The 13,549-nt window shown below is 32.9% G+C and overlaps 1 protein-coding gene across 2 annotated transcripts in view; it reads left to right on the forward strand.

The window, feature by feature from the left end:
• The window catches only part of LOC135831651 (sex peptide receptor-like), a 169,265-nt gene that overhangs the window by 57,105 nt on the left and 98,611 nt on the right, over positions 1-13,549 (forward strand). For both annotated transcript variants that reach the window (XM_065344303.1, XM_065344302.1), the window contains one exon: positions 7,157-7,212. The gene's annotated coding sequence lies outside the window, so the exon portion shown is untranslated. The remainder of the gene's footprint in view (positions 1-7,156; positions 7,213-13,549) is intronic.

The following is a 13,549-nucleotide window of genomic DNA, read 5'->3' on the forward strand; positions in this document are numbered from 1 at the left end:
GATGATGAGTAAAGGTATGCATGCAATACCTACCTTAACATGTATTTGTTAGTGATGCAATTGAATTTATCGGATGTAAGTAGTATTTTGCAATTTTGCTGGAGGCCTGATGATGCAGACAGCTGAATAATTGTCTAGGTCCTGTAAAATTGATGCTACTCATTAAAAAAACAATTTTAAAAGACTACTTCTGAAATTTTACGAACAATTATTGAAATTTTAAGGTCAAATAAATTTACAAATCATTGTTGTTTTTAAAGAAAACCTTTTGCATGATGTTTTTTAAATCATCAAAACCAGTGGAGCACCTCTATGCAATTATTAAGTACCTAATACCTATGTAGATGAAACAATTTTTTGGCTGACTCCAGAATTTAGGAGTAAATACCCACTAAATAAAAAGGAAAGCAAGCTGAGGTTAGATATTATTCAATAAAAATTTATTTTGGGGTTGCATACGATTTTTTAAAAAAGTGGTAAGAAGAAGAACTGCAAGAATTGACTATCTGACTCAGTGAAAATATACAGGGTGTCTGATGAGTGAATGACAATACTTCAGATTTGGATACAACCGTAGATACACGACCAAGAAAAAAGGTTCATGTGAAGGCATGGTCAATCTTCAAAATTGAAGGGGCAAAATACGTTTTCAAGATTTAAAAACCAAAATCCAATTTTGACCATGGGGGTCGTAGTACTCTGAAAAATGAACAAAATTACCTAAGTATTATGACTTTTTGCCGAACTTGTAAATTGAAGGAGCTACAAATGATTTTTAATTTCAAAAAATCGTGATGAAAAAAATAAACGCGGACATGATGGTACGACATCAGGAAATGAACAAACTCTGTTATGGTCAATTTTTTTCTTACTCTAAAATTTAAAAAGTTTTTGGGAGCTCAAAAATTATGAATTTAATGAAATTCTTAGCAAATCAAAATTTGTCGAGCCTCAAAAACGTTTGACAAATTTTTGAAAATAGAATTTGGCCAAAAATGACAAAAGAAACAAAATTTTACCAACTCGACCCAAAAGGTAAAGTTAATTTGGACCGTGTTTTTGGCACTTTTTGAAAATCAAGAATTTTCAGGCTGGAAATTAACTCCCATCAGAATGTTTAAATTGGGGAAGGCATGCATAATACAACATTTTCAGGTTTCCAACTTCATTAGGTGAAATTGTGGAAATTTTAATTTTCAAAAATCTGCTGGAGCCTCCAAAACTTGGAATTTTCAAAATATGGCTGGAGGATCCAGAAAAGCTTGAAACCATCATCAATCGAGTCAAGAAGTATAAATTCGGATAATTTTCAAGTTTTAAACTTCTCATTGAGTAAAATTTTGTGGAAATGTTCACTTCCAAAAATATGCTAGAGACTTCAGAACTGCTCAAAACAATTTGAAACCGTTTCTAATTGATTTGAGAGATCAAAAATACGGTGCATGCCAATTTCAGCTTTCTATGTGAATTTGGTTAAGTTTTTGTTTTTCAATCGTTAGCCACTAAGTTCCGGATAAGTAGGTAAGGTATTTCAACTTTTTCATGAAAAATTCCTATAATCGATTTTTAAACATTCTTACTTTCATTCAAAATATCTCAAAAACCATGCTTGCTCCTTGAAAAAAAGAATCACATTTCACTGTAGTGTGAAGACACAAAGGTAGGGGGTGAATTTATGGTCTATATTTTTGTTTCATCTCTTCAATTTTTTAAGTAAAATTGTTTTTCTTGAAAATTGATTTTTTCTTAATAAAAAATTTTAAATTATTCAACCATTTTCCTCAGAAAAACGTCAATTTTTGGGGAAAATTAAGGAGAAGCAAGATTGTAGAGCGTAAAATTTTCAACTGTGCCCATAGAGTAGGTACCTATAATCAAATTTTTTCGAAGGGATTTTGTTCGTTGTTTTTTAAATGTTTCGAGCAAAAATTAGAAAATTCAACTTTATTATTGCTTGCCAAACTTATTAATTTTCTTCAACGGTCTCCCTCGACCTCTTCTGCCCAAGGTAGACTGAGTAAGTGAAGAGGTGCCTTTCAAAATTGAATTTTTCCAAAAAAAATATTCTCGAATTTCTCACTGACGTACTTTAATATTTCAAGTCCTCACGTACGTACAAAAATATTTACCTACGAGTGAAAAAGTTCTACTGGAATACATGAGGAGGTGAAAGAACGAGAAAACCTTCAGTAAATGAAACCCTCAAGCATATTCTGTTTTTCATGGTATGTTATCAATTTGGAATCTGTCATAAAATTGCTTATTTTATTAGAAAATACCTAAATCTATAAACAAGGCGTTAAATCGTAAGAAATGTTATAAAATATCAGCCTATAACTAGGTATTTGCATATGTAAGGCTATGTATAGAAGATATTCACGAGTGAACAACGGATTCCTCGTTCGCTATAAAAAAATCTAGTCGCACGAAACTTAATGTGTCGATATTCGTTAGTGTAGGAGTATCGACAATAAAATGGTAGATAAACTTGATTATTTAATTGTTGAGAGTAATTTAAAGCTGAATAAGTGAGTAAGTACGATACTAAAACTCATTGTGTTTCTTCATCAGACTAGCGTCTCATTATTACAAGTATCATTCGGTTTATCTTGGAAAAATTTTCAAAATTAATGACTAGGTACTTACTACATAAGTTATGCACATGAGTATAGGTTAAAACACCTACAGGAATTCACTTGTTCGTACAAGGGTTAAATTAAATAGGTAATTTAAACCACGTACAGTTATCTATATTCTTCTCCAATAAACAAATTGCGAATCAAAAATATTCAAAATTTTCTCCATTTTCGTTCCGCTCATGTAGCTTTATAATCATTTAAAAAGTGTATCGAGCGGAACACCGAATTGGAAAACGCATCAAAATTTTCGCTTGTAAATTTTCTACGTGACTAGTTACGTAGCATCGGGTTTTTGGAAATTCAAACTTGTAACAAAGTTTTGTATTTTACAATTTTTCCGCTTTTCAAAAAAATTTTCTAAAAAGTCTTTTACACAAAGAAGCATTTTTGTTGCGAAAATTTTTCAAAAAAAAGTTTAAAATTTGTTTTAGAGGGCTGCAGGGAAAATATTCGTTATGTGTGTGTTTAACTACATTATATCCAAGTTCACTTAGATTCGTTTTCAGTTCTTTAAAAATGTACTAAATATAAGTTATGTGAGTTATGATAAAAAAGTGACAGTTGTCTGTTTTAAAAATCAAACTTATTTCAAGGATAAATTCTCGTAACTAGACTTATATGGGTAAAAACTCGTGTTAGTATCTCACATTCATACTTTCATTCAAGTTTATTACGTTGCAATTTATTACATGGGAATTACATTTTTTGAAAAAATTGCAGTACATTATTACCCTCCTCTCCCACCCAAAAAAGAAGCAGAAAATGAATCGCTCAAATATACACATTTTGACTGTTGTAGCCCTCAAAGCTTCCAAAACTAGTAAATACACTAGTTTATTGTGTGAAGAAGTTTAGGAACTGAAAATATTTATGTTCAAATACATATGTACCTGTACCTATTTACTTCCTTACCTATCCATAATATTAAAAGATACTTTGCTCAACTTCGCGATATTTTCATTGAAAAACTTTTTCCCTTTTGAATTTCGCTCATTCATCGATTCATTCATTCATTCATTCATTCATTCAGTCATTCATTGGTTTGTTCGTTCATTTACTCGTTCATTCAAGTAGATATGTAGGTATTTAAGGTAGGTGTAGGAGTACAAACGAGAATGAAAAAAAAAAAAAAAAATAGAATAAATGATCGTACATTTGTACTATAGGTACGTACACCAACACATTTTATGTAAGTAGGTACCTACAAAAAATGTAGCTAGAATTAGGAAAAAACTTGAATTTTGCAATTCGCATTTGAACCAGAACTGGAGAAAGTTTTGAAAGTAGGTATAGAATAGACGTATCTAGCCGAAGGATAAAAAATTTAATTAATTAAATTGATGGTCGGATTGTTTTTGACTTAGACTGCATAGTTGTACTGTGCTCAAGAAGGAATGTGCTCATTTAAGCGAGAAATATGTCCGTTTTCAGCAAATTCCAATAAGATTGATGAAACTGATGTCATTGACGTTTATGCGAAAGCAATGTTATGTCTCGATGGGTATTTTTTTTAAACGTCTCTTTATTAATGACTGCTTCTGGTTCACGGCCTTTCTGCCATTACAACCCAATATTTAATTAAGTCAACTATTCTCTGTCACAAACGATGGGCATATCGTATAGTCTACCTAACTTATATTTTGATTTATATTTCCCCAACAACCGAAAAAAAAACTCATTTTTTAAAAGCGATTCGAGTAAATGATTCATTAGGCTGAAATGATATACCAGTAATGAAATTTTTTCCGTCGAGAGGAAAACGAGTTCGAGTAAAGTTGATCGATAAATACCTTTGAAAAATACCTACCTACCTATCTTTTTTTAATAAAATTATAGCCTTGCACAATCTTTTGTATCTTGATATGTTCGACGTTTTCTGTTCTCACATTCGCTGCAGTGAAATCTCACTTGAAGCATGAAACGATAAAAACTCGTCGATAGGTATTTTTTGATCTATTGTAACTAGATAAAAGTAAAGCTACTTTAGAAGATTTCGCAGCATCGATTCGCGTTAATAGAATTACATGTAGAAGAAAAAAGAGAACCTGATAAAAGGGCACGCTTTGTTCTCAGGCTCCAAATTGATTTCAATTAAATTAAAAGAAAAAGTATATCCAATGCTAATTTGTAATCTATGAAATAAAATTTTTGTTACTAAAAAAAATAAAAAAATAAATTAGGAATAAAAAACGCAGCAATTACTTTATGGACTACCTATGTATACTTTATAAATTGAAAATAACCAATTAACACGATGAGTTTACAGAGAAACGTAAGTCTTTGCCTATCTAGCTCAAAAAAATAAAATAAACCACGTTACGTGCGTAAATACAAAATTAATTCGATTATCGCAGACAAATGCTTTTCGTAGCACCAACAGAATCAACTTGGCGAAACGATGGTAAACGAAAGCACTTGAAGAGTGAAGACACAATTTCGTGTCACAAAAGCCACACTACAGTTTGTGTATGTGAGCTCGAATGAAAGAAATATGTTGAATTAAACGGCATTCAAAGGTGACATTACACCAAACACGAATAATTTTCGCTCTAAATCCTTATGCTTAACGGATTATCTCATTTCAAGCCTCTTAGGAAAGACTGGCGTGTAGATATTTCTGCTCGACGTACGAGCAAAATTGATTAGACTACGTATAGGTAATCATAATTTGTCAATTTATTACGTATTTATGAACACTAGGAGCATAAAATCGAGCTGTTTACGGAATTCGAACACTTTTTGGTCCAAAAATTTAGAATTTTAAAAAGAAAATCAAGTAAAGCATCGTTATTTACCAGTAATCAAATCTCTCATTTTTTTCTGAGGGATGCGGGTATTTGAAAGAAAAATCCACATTTTTAGTTTTCTCTCAGAAAATGCCCCTATACATATTTCAATTTCGACATTTTTTCATGACAGAAATAGTGTTTGAAAATAATAGCTGGAAATTCATTAGTTTGGACGATTTTCAAATGTTTATTGATACTCGTATTTTGAGATTCTCAATATCAGAGTAAAACATGAATAAAAGAGAGGCGAATATGATTCAAAGTAAGGGCACTTCCAATAAATAGGTCCTAGTCTTTGCCTACTTGTTGAATTTTGCAAGGAAGTTTCATTCTTCCTCTCCTTCCCTCGCATCAACGAAAAAACCGCCAGAAACGCGTTGACAGTGAAACGCGACTTTCAACAACATTTTGAGATTCAATGCCCCCACCTCTGGCTCTAAAAAGTTCACGCTCATGAATGTGAAATTGCGCTTCGTTAATTTAAGTAACAATTAAGCTGTGCAGCGGTGCACTCGTGAGCAAGCTCATTTCCACTTTATTTTCATTATTGGCGCGCTTCGAAACTAATATCGGATAATTTTTTAAACGTCGTATAGAATTTGATGAAATGAAACTACTACATACTTACTTGGCTTACAGTACAGACTAAATTTACAGTTTCTCACAGATATGACTCTATTGCACGTATTATTACACTACTAATAATTGAATAGAGTGTTCTCTCAAGTTCGCAGAATGTGCCCTTTTGAAAACATTTAATTAATGTCTAAAAGCTCTCAGATACGAGAAACGAATAAAAGCTTTTCGGGATGAACAAAGACTCTTTTGAAAGCCGTTGTTAATATAGGAACATCCAATATTTCAGATGTTGCACTCTCTCGTCTATTTCTTTTATGTCACTATACTGTATGAGTATGACATACACATTCGATGTATAAACTCTTTCGTTCGAGAATATGAAATTGCGCTTCAACGACAACGTTTTCTCGCGTTAACCCATTATCAGAATAATAACTTATTATTAAACGAGTATAATTTTGATTGGAAGATTTTCACACGTCGATATAGTTACTAGTTTCAATTTCCATCGCGCCACATTTCCCCAACAGTCGAAGGTCGACGATCAAAGTATCCAATTCCATTCCGATATATTTAATTGGGTGCTTAGTGCCTATACGTATAGGCTTACCTATAGTACTACATTGGACCATTGAATCGAATCCGTGTTCGAGTTGAAAACAAATCTAGATTCTTGTTTATTTTTCCAACTATTTTGGGGGTAGATTTAGAATTTAAAAAAAGACCATTCCAAGTTACCAAGTTAAACACGAACTTTCACTGCTGTAACAAAGTACTTACAGAAGGATTTCTACACTGATTTATTTATTTTTGAAAGTTTAACAAGTTTTTGGTACACGCAAAGGTCTATTCTACTTCTACAAAAATCAACTAAAGCAAATTTAAGATATTTGCCGGCCCTATAAAATCTCGCGACTGTAATGCTGAACCTGTGGCATGGCATTCGTTTCGTGGGTAGGGGTAGGTGTATTTCCTCTTGAATAAATAATAGAAATTTAGTTCATCGTAGATTTACAATTCCGACAAGTTGTAAATCTCAGCCTTTTTTTTCAACTTTCAAAAGTAGATAAGTTAATTTAATTTTCTGTGTCATGCTGATTTTCCAAAATTTTAGCAGTTTTATTAATTATTATTCATTTTTTTTTTCAGGTGAAGCAAAATAAGACAAGAAGGCACTCCGATACATATGAAAGATCCATTTTCAAGTAATAAATAATTTTACGTTTTGTTGTAATATTTTTACCTATACCTAATATATTTTTGTTTTCGAAGTTTTTGGATAGATACGTAATCATTAGGAGTCAATTTTTCACAGTTGCCTTTTTTATTAAATTCAATTTTCAAGTAAATAATTATTTGCCTCGTTCTCCCTCCGAACGAACCTAGGATCGGTTGCTTTCATTAAACATAAGTAAGATGTAAGATGCAATGGCCCTGCCCCTTCACCCCATTCTTGCCATATCTAGTTGATGAAATGAGAACGAATTTTAACGTACACTAAGCGAAGAAAATACTCTTATAGAGGTAAACAACCTGACAAAAACGTTTTAATTTTCAATACGTCTCGTTTCTATTTTCCTTCTTTTTTGCTTTTTTGAACACAAAATTCAAAACATACGTTTATCACGTATGAGTGAGGCACTTATGACTTGATATGATATCTATGCTGTAGACGAAAAGGATGAGAAATCGCAACTTTTAACCAAGTTACAAGGGTAAAACTTCAACAGTTCTCGTTAAATTTGTTCTCTTCAACGCGCTGATGTCTAACTATATAAGTTATTAAATACTTTAGTGTCTGACAAGATCCATTTGCACGTCATATGATCGCAGAAAAGATGACACGACGAGTTACAGTTCGATGTTAACGAGATTATATACCAAGTTTTCCGCCAACATTTTCAAATAAAAAGCTGATTTGTTTCGCAAAATTTCGTAAACAGTTTTAGGGGTATCTAGGTACTTACTTCTTCTGCATGCGGTATCAATTTAAGTACAAAATTGTTTATACTCGTAGGTACGCACATTGTTGCAGAAGATGCATCAATTTATTTTAAAAATGATATTTATCCAGTTTCCAGGCATACATTTTGATTTAAACACCTTTTTTCTGTGAAGAAAGTAGATGTGCTTAATTTGAAAAATGAATTCTAATAATTTAAAATTACCTAGGTACCTAAAAAATGAAAATTGGTAAGAAAACAAACCTATTCGACTATTCGTATAATTAGAATATTTGAAGAATACGTGCGTGAATTTTTAACCATGATCCTCTCATGAAAATCCACACTTGATCCATAGCAAATGTGCGAACGGAAAAAGAGGCATACACGATCATTAGAGAGGATCGAAAAAAGACACATCAGGAATTTGACAAAAATCAGGAAGTTTACTTTAGGTACATAGAAAAATGTTGAGCCCATTCTGCATGTAGAGAACTGAACTAGGAGTGCTCAAAGTAGAGTCATTTTTGACCTGAAAAAAACACGTTTTTCACTTATTATAGCGAATGCTTGAACAAAATCCAATACAAGAAAGCAAATTTAGACAATGTTTTTCTTAAATGGGATTTGTAATTGAAGCATATGTTTCCAAAACGCACGAAGTCCAAAAAATATTGATAAGAAATTCATGGTACTTAGTACCATTTGGAAATGTAGAAATGGTCCAAATTGGCTGATTTTCTTATATGATGTAGCCAAGACCCTTGGGCACAACATATCAAAAAATCAGCCATTTTGGGCCGCAACTTTATGCTAGATGGCCTTGCAACCTCTGAATCTTTGAAAATGGACTTAGTGCGTTTTGGAAACATATTATATGCTTCAATTGGTTGAAAAGCACCTGCCTGCATATGATTGGATCTGATCAGATCTGATGTGCATTTAACGAGTCCAATTTGACCTGACCACATCTGACTGATTAGATCTGATGAGATCATTAAGTTAACCAAAATTTGATCTGATCTGGTCCAGTCTGGTCCGGTCTGATCATGCAGAACAGAACAGGTTTTCAGCCTATTGACTTGTCTGTAGGTTCAAAATCACTCACCTAGCCGTCTAGTTTCTCAAGATTGCCTGTCTAACCTCTCAAGGTCATTGACTTGTCAGTATGACTTCCCAAGGACGTCTGTCTACCTGGCCTCTTGAGGTCACTGATCTGTCTGCTTGGCTTTTCGAGGTCGTCTGCCTTCCTATCTGCCCTATTAAGGTCATTGACCCATCCGTCTAGATTGTTAAGGTCGTCTGGTCTCTTAAGGTTATTGATCTGTCTGTCTGGCTTCTCAAGGTCATCAGTCTGCCTGCTTGGCCTCCAAGGTTGTCTGTGTGCATGTCTGGTTTCCCGAAAGTCGTCTATCTTCCTGTCTGACCTTTCAAGGTCGTTGACCCGTCTGTCTGGGGTTTTAAGGTCATCAGTTTTCCTGTTTGGTCTCTTAAGGTCATTGACCCGTCTGTCTGGATTTTTAAGGTCACCTGTCTTTCTGTCCGGCACCGTAGTAGGGTCATTGACTTTCAGAGAACTTCGTGTTTCTCCTCTCTTCCTCTCCAAATTTACTCGAGAGGCTAAAATTTAGTCCATAGTTTAGTTTTAAAAAGTGCTCTAGATGTGTTCTCTAAAAGACTCCGGCTACAAAAAAGTGGTTTTTTTGTAACTGTTCAAAATTACGAACCGATTGATAAAAGTTTTGATACGTTCCGAAAGGTGTTCCGGAAGCCTTAGAGTTGATCCCCAAAGCAAAAACATTCTGAGGTACGAATTCTCCTTCCCTTTCTCTCGTTCCAAAAAAAAAACCACACACACACATCCGTATAGCGTCGCGGAAATTCCTATTAAAAGGAAAATAATTCACATTCACAATACGCATCATGCAACTATCTGTCAGGTATACCTATAAATAAAGCAGCACTTATAATTGGCTCTACGTATATGAGACTGAAAATAGCTCAATTCCGAAGAACTAATAAAAATAAAAAAAAAGCTTTTCAACTTCCTTAAGGAGAAAAAGTGAACCTAATAAATGAACCGTTGGCACGAACATTGTTAAAGCGGGGAGAAAAAAGGTAACGATGCGAAAGTTCAAAGTGATACGAAAATAAAACGAGAAAAACCAACGTTGAACGTTGAATAGTGCTGCGATAAAATTTTTAAAATTTCTTCCCACTATGCTGAAATACGTATAGTAGTATAACTCGATTCTAAAAGGTAATGCATATACATGGCTTAAATTATAGACAGAAAAGTTCAAATGTAAAGTATTTCAGAATAAATCGAGAACTACCTAATCAAAAAAAAAAAAAAAAAAAAAAAAGGCAACGCGAAATAGTAGTACGAGTACAAAAGATATTAAATCGATGTAAAACGATTCTTGGTAGTTGAAATAAAACCTATAAAAGTGAAAAATAGGTAGTAAACATGGTATCCGCGGCAATTACGATAAAGATCACACATATTTTATTATATTTTATTTTATTCTATTTTTCTTTTCTTTTTCTTTCTTTTTTTGCAAATTTTTCCTCGCTTCGTAGGTACAGGAACTCTATATGCTGGCGTTTGGCAAATAAAACTACAAAGCATTTAAAAAATATGCGAAAAGTCGAAGACGCTTCAAATTTTATCGAATCATATACTTTTTTATTTTAAAAGTCGAATATACTAAGTCAATATAGTAATGGTTTTGCAGAATTTTCCTCTGTACTACTTTTGAAGTTTTTTCCTTCTTTCTAATGTAAAATTATTTTTACTTTTGCAATATTCAATACAAACGAGAAACGATTTATCGGCAGTAAAGGAACTCTGTTTCGAGTATAACGCTGTATAAAGTATTAAAGAAAACTATAACCATATAATTTCCTCACCACAAATACAACTTGAACTAAGTAAAATGAATCAGGTAAACTGTGATTTTCTTCGAGACGATTGTATTTAGATACGATTTGCTTTTGCAAACGCAAGCACACATAAGTACCTACGTATTTATAATACGTTCAAGTTGCTATATAATATATCGAGTACAATAAGCACAGCAAGTTACTTCCATTCGCGAGGAAGTAGGTACAAAGCCAATATAGCAGTTCAACCAATGAATATTTTAAGCTTTAATAAAGTGCCAACAAAGTAATAAAATTACCAGCGTGTTTAAAATTTCTCTTCATGCAGCAAAGTTAACCAGATATATATGTTCGTTGACAAAATTAAACGCAAATTGCGATTCAACTACGTAACACGCCAGAGTAGACTTTATTCAGATGAACAAATGTTAATAAATGAATATTTATTACCACACACATATCGTATAACGCGCCACACTTCCGAATATTTTGACACATATTACCAGCTCGCCGTTATAGGGATATATTATTTATGAATGACAAATTTTACAATATTATTCTCACGTTTTGTATTAAACGCTTCGAAACTCTTTTATCCATTATTTGATGTAAAAGTTAAATTCATTTTATAGAGCGAGAAACTCTACAATATACTTAGCTATACCTCGTACCTACCTACCTACATTTTAGCTCAGAGCTGAAAAGAAGCAGCGTAGGTTAACTTCTTTTCTTGTTCGCCAATTCTAATTATTTCTTTATCGATCGTTTAAAATTAAAAGAAAACCTATCACTTGACAAATGAGGATATCCGCAATACAGTAATCGACAAAAAGTTGTAATTACTTTTCAAAGCATTTCCACCTCGTGAACTGTTAAAACCTAAATGTAATTTTCGCTTTCAATTTGAAACTTTTATCACATTATGAAACCTTACTCTTATAGCCTAGCTGGCCATTCGCCTTAGTCCTATTCTCAGTCGCTCTGATAAGGGCAAATGTTGTTGTACGAATGTTATTGTCTTTTATATTTAATAAAAATCCATTATATATATTTTCCAACGACATGACTGCCGTAATAAAAGTAAAAATTATTTTGAAATAAAATTTTCAAACAACTCAGAAATATCGCAATGAAATACGAACCAACAAAGGAAAAATTCAACCTCGACACAACGCAGCGAAATTTTTCTTCCAAATTTATGTGCATCATTTATACGATCTTTATCTGGAGTATAAAAAGCAACGATAACAGTATGTAACTTTTTTTTTCTTTCTTTTTTCGAAAATTATTGCCACCATGTTTACACTACTGGTAAAATGCTCTTTATTTTTATTCTCGGGCGTCAATTCTGCTACACGTACGTGTAATGTATATAATACAACATTATTTTAAAATTTTCTAAAAATTTGCGAACAGTGAAATATGTAAACAGATACATTTTTTATTTTATCTTCGATATCATCTTTCATATATCTATGTGTATACGATATCAGCAAAGTCCCCACACGCGCCATAATCTGAATTGCAAAAGAGTAACGAATTTCATTTCAGTTTTTTTTCCTACTCCATATCGTCAGAATACGTACGAATACAGCGAGTATGTTGAAGTATGTAGTATCCAATAAACAAATAGTTTTTTGCACTGTAATTTTTTTCCTGGTAACATTTGTAGAAAAGATTCTGCTGCTGTGTTTTTTCGCGTCTGCATAAATTTCACTAATTACGATTAAATAATGCCAAATTCGTCATTATACGATGGCATGTGTTCCACATACATACTTACCATGATGCGAATCTGAAACGCATCTGACATTTTAAAAATTTTAAATGCATCGTTTTAAAACGTTTTTTGGAATGTCTCTAACGCTGCCGACGTATTATTCGGGTCCGGGCAATGATTCTAATGTAGCAAAAAAATCACTTGGTCGTTTTATAAACTGTACTGATTTTTTTTTTTTAATACATACTTGAAAACATCTGCACACCACGAGGTCGATACGATTTAACTACGAAGCGTTGTTGAAATGAGACCATCTATACGTACAGCATAACGTACGCATAAATATTTGCCACTTTATAGCCAACTACACACAGGTTTTAAAAAATCCATTTGCTGTTTACAATCACTCGAGTGAAATAAATCAAAATTGAGCGATGTAATTAAATCTTTTGCATGTGCAAATTGTAAAGAATGTAGTCAGTGTGTTAAATTAGCATCGCTATCTTCCAACTTGAAAATGTTGAAGTAGATAGATTACGTAAGTGTATTAACCCTTGAATCACGATGTGTGGAAATTTTCCAATTTATCAGATATCGAAAATGAGAAGAAAAAAATGTGAAACCTGAACTAAATTTTGCATTTCCTTTCTTGAAATGTCATTTCAGATTATGAAAAATTTCGAATTCTTCTCTCTTGCGTCTCAATCTCACTACAGGGCTCATTTTAAGTATTTTTCGCTATAGAAAACTTCATTTTACTCTCCACCTCCCTCCAAAAAAAAAAAAAAAGGTGTAAGTAACTAGCAAGAATTTTTTTGAACCAAACAAAAAAGATCTGGGGACCTAGGGTGAAAGCAGGTAACAGGGTATATACCCACTTTTTTCCCAGTGTAGGGGCGCTATCTAGCGGGAAAAATTTGAGGTGTGTTCTTAAATGATCCTAAGATGATCCAACGAGACCGGAAGTCGATTGGTCATGTTCCTCATGTTACT

Source organism: Planococcus citri, chromosome 1, assembly GCF_950023065.1.
Source record: "Planococcus citri chromosome 1, ihPlaCitr1.1, whole genome shotgun sequence".
In the NCBI taxonomy this organism is placed as follows: domain Eukaryota; kingdom Metazoa; phylum Arthropoda; class Insecta; order Hemiptera; family Pseudococcidae; genus Planococcus; species Planococcus citri.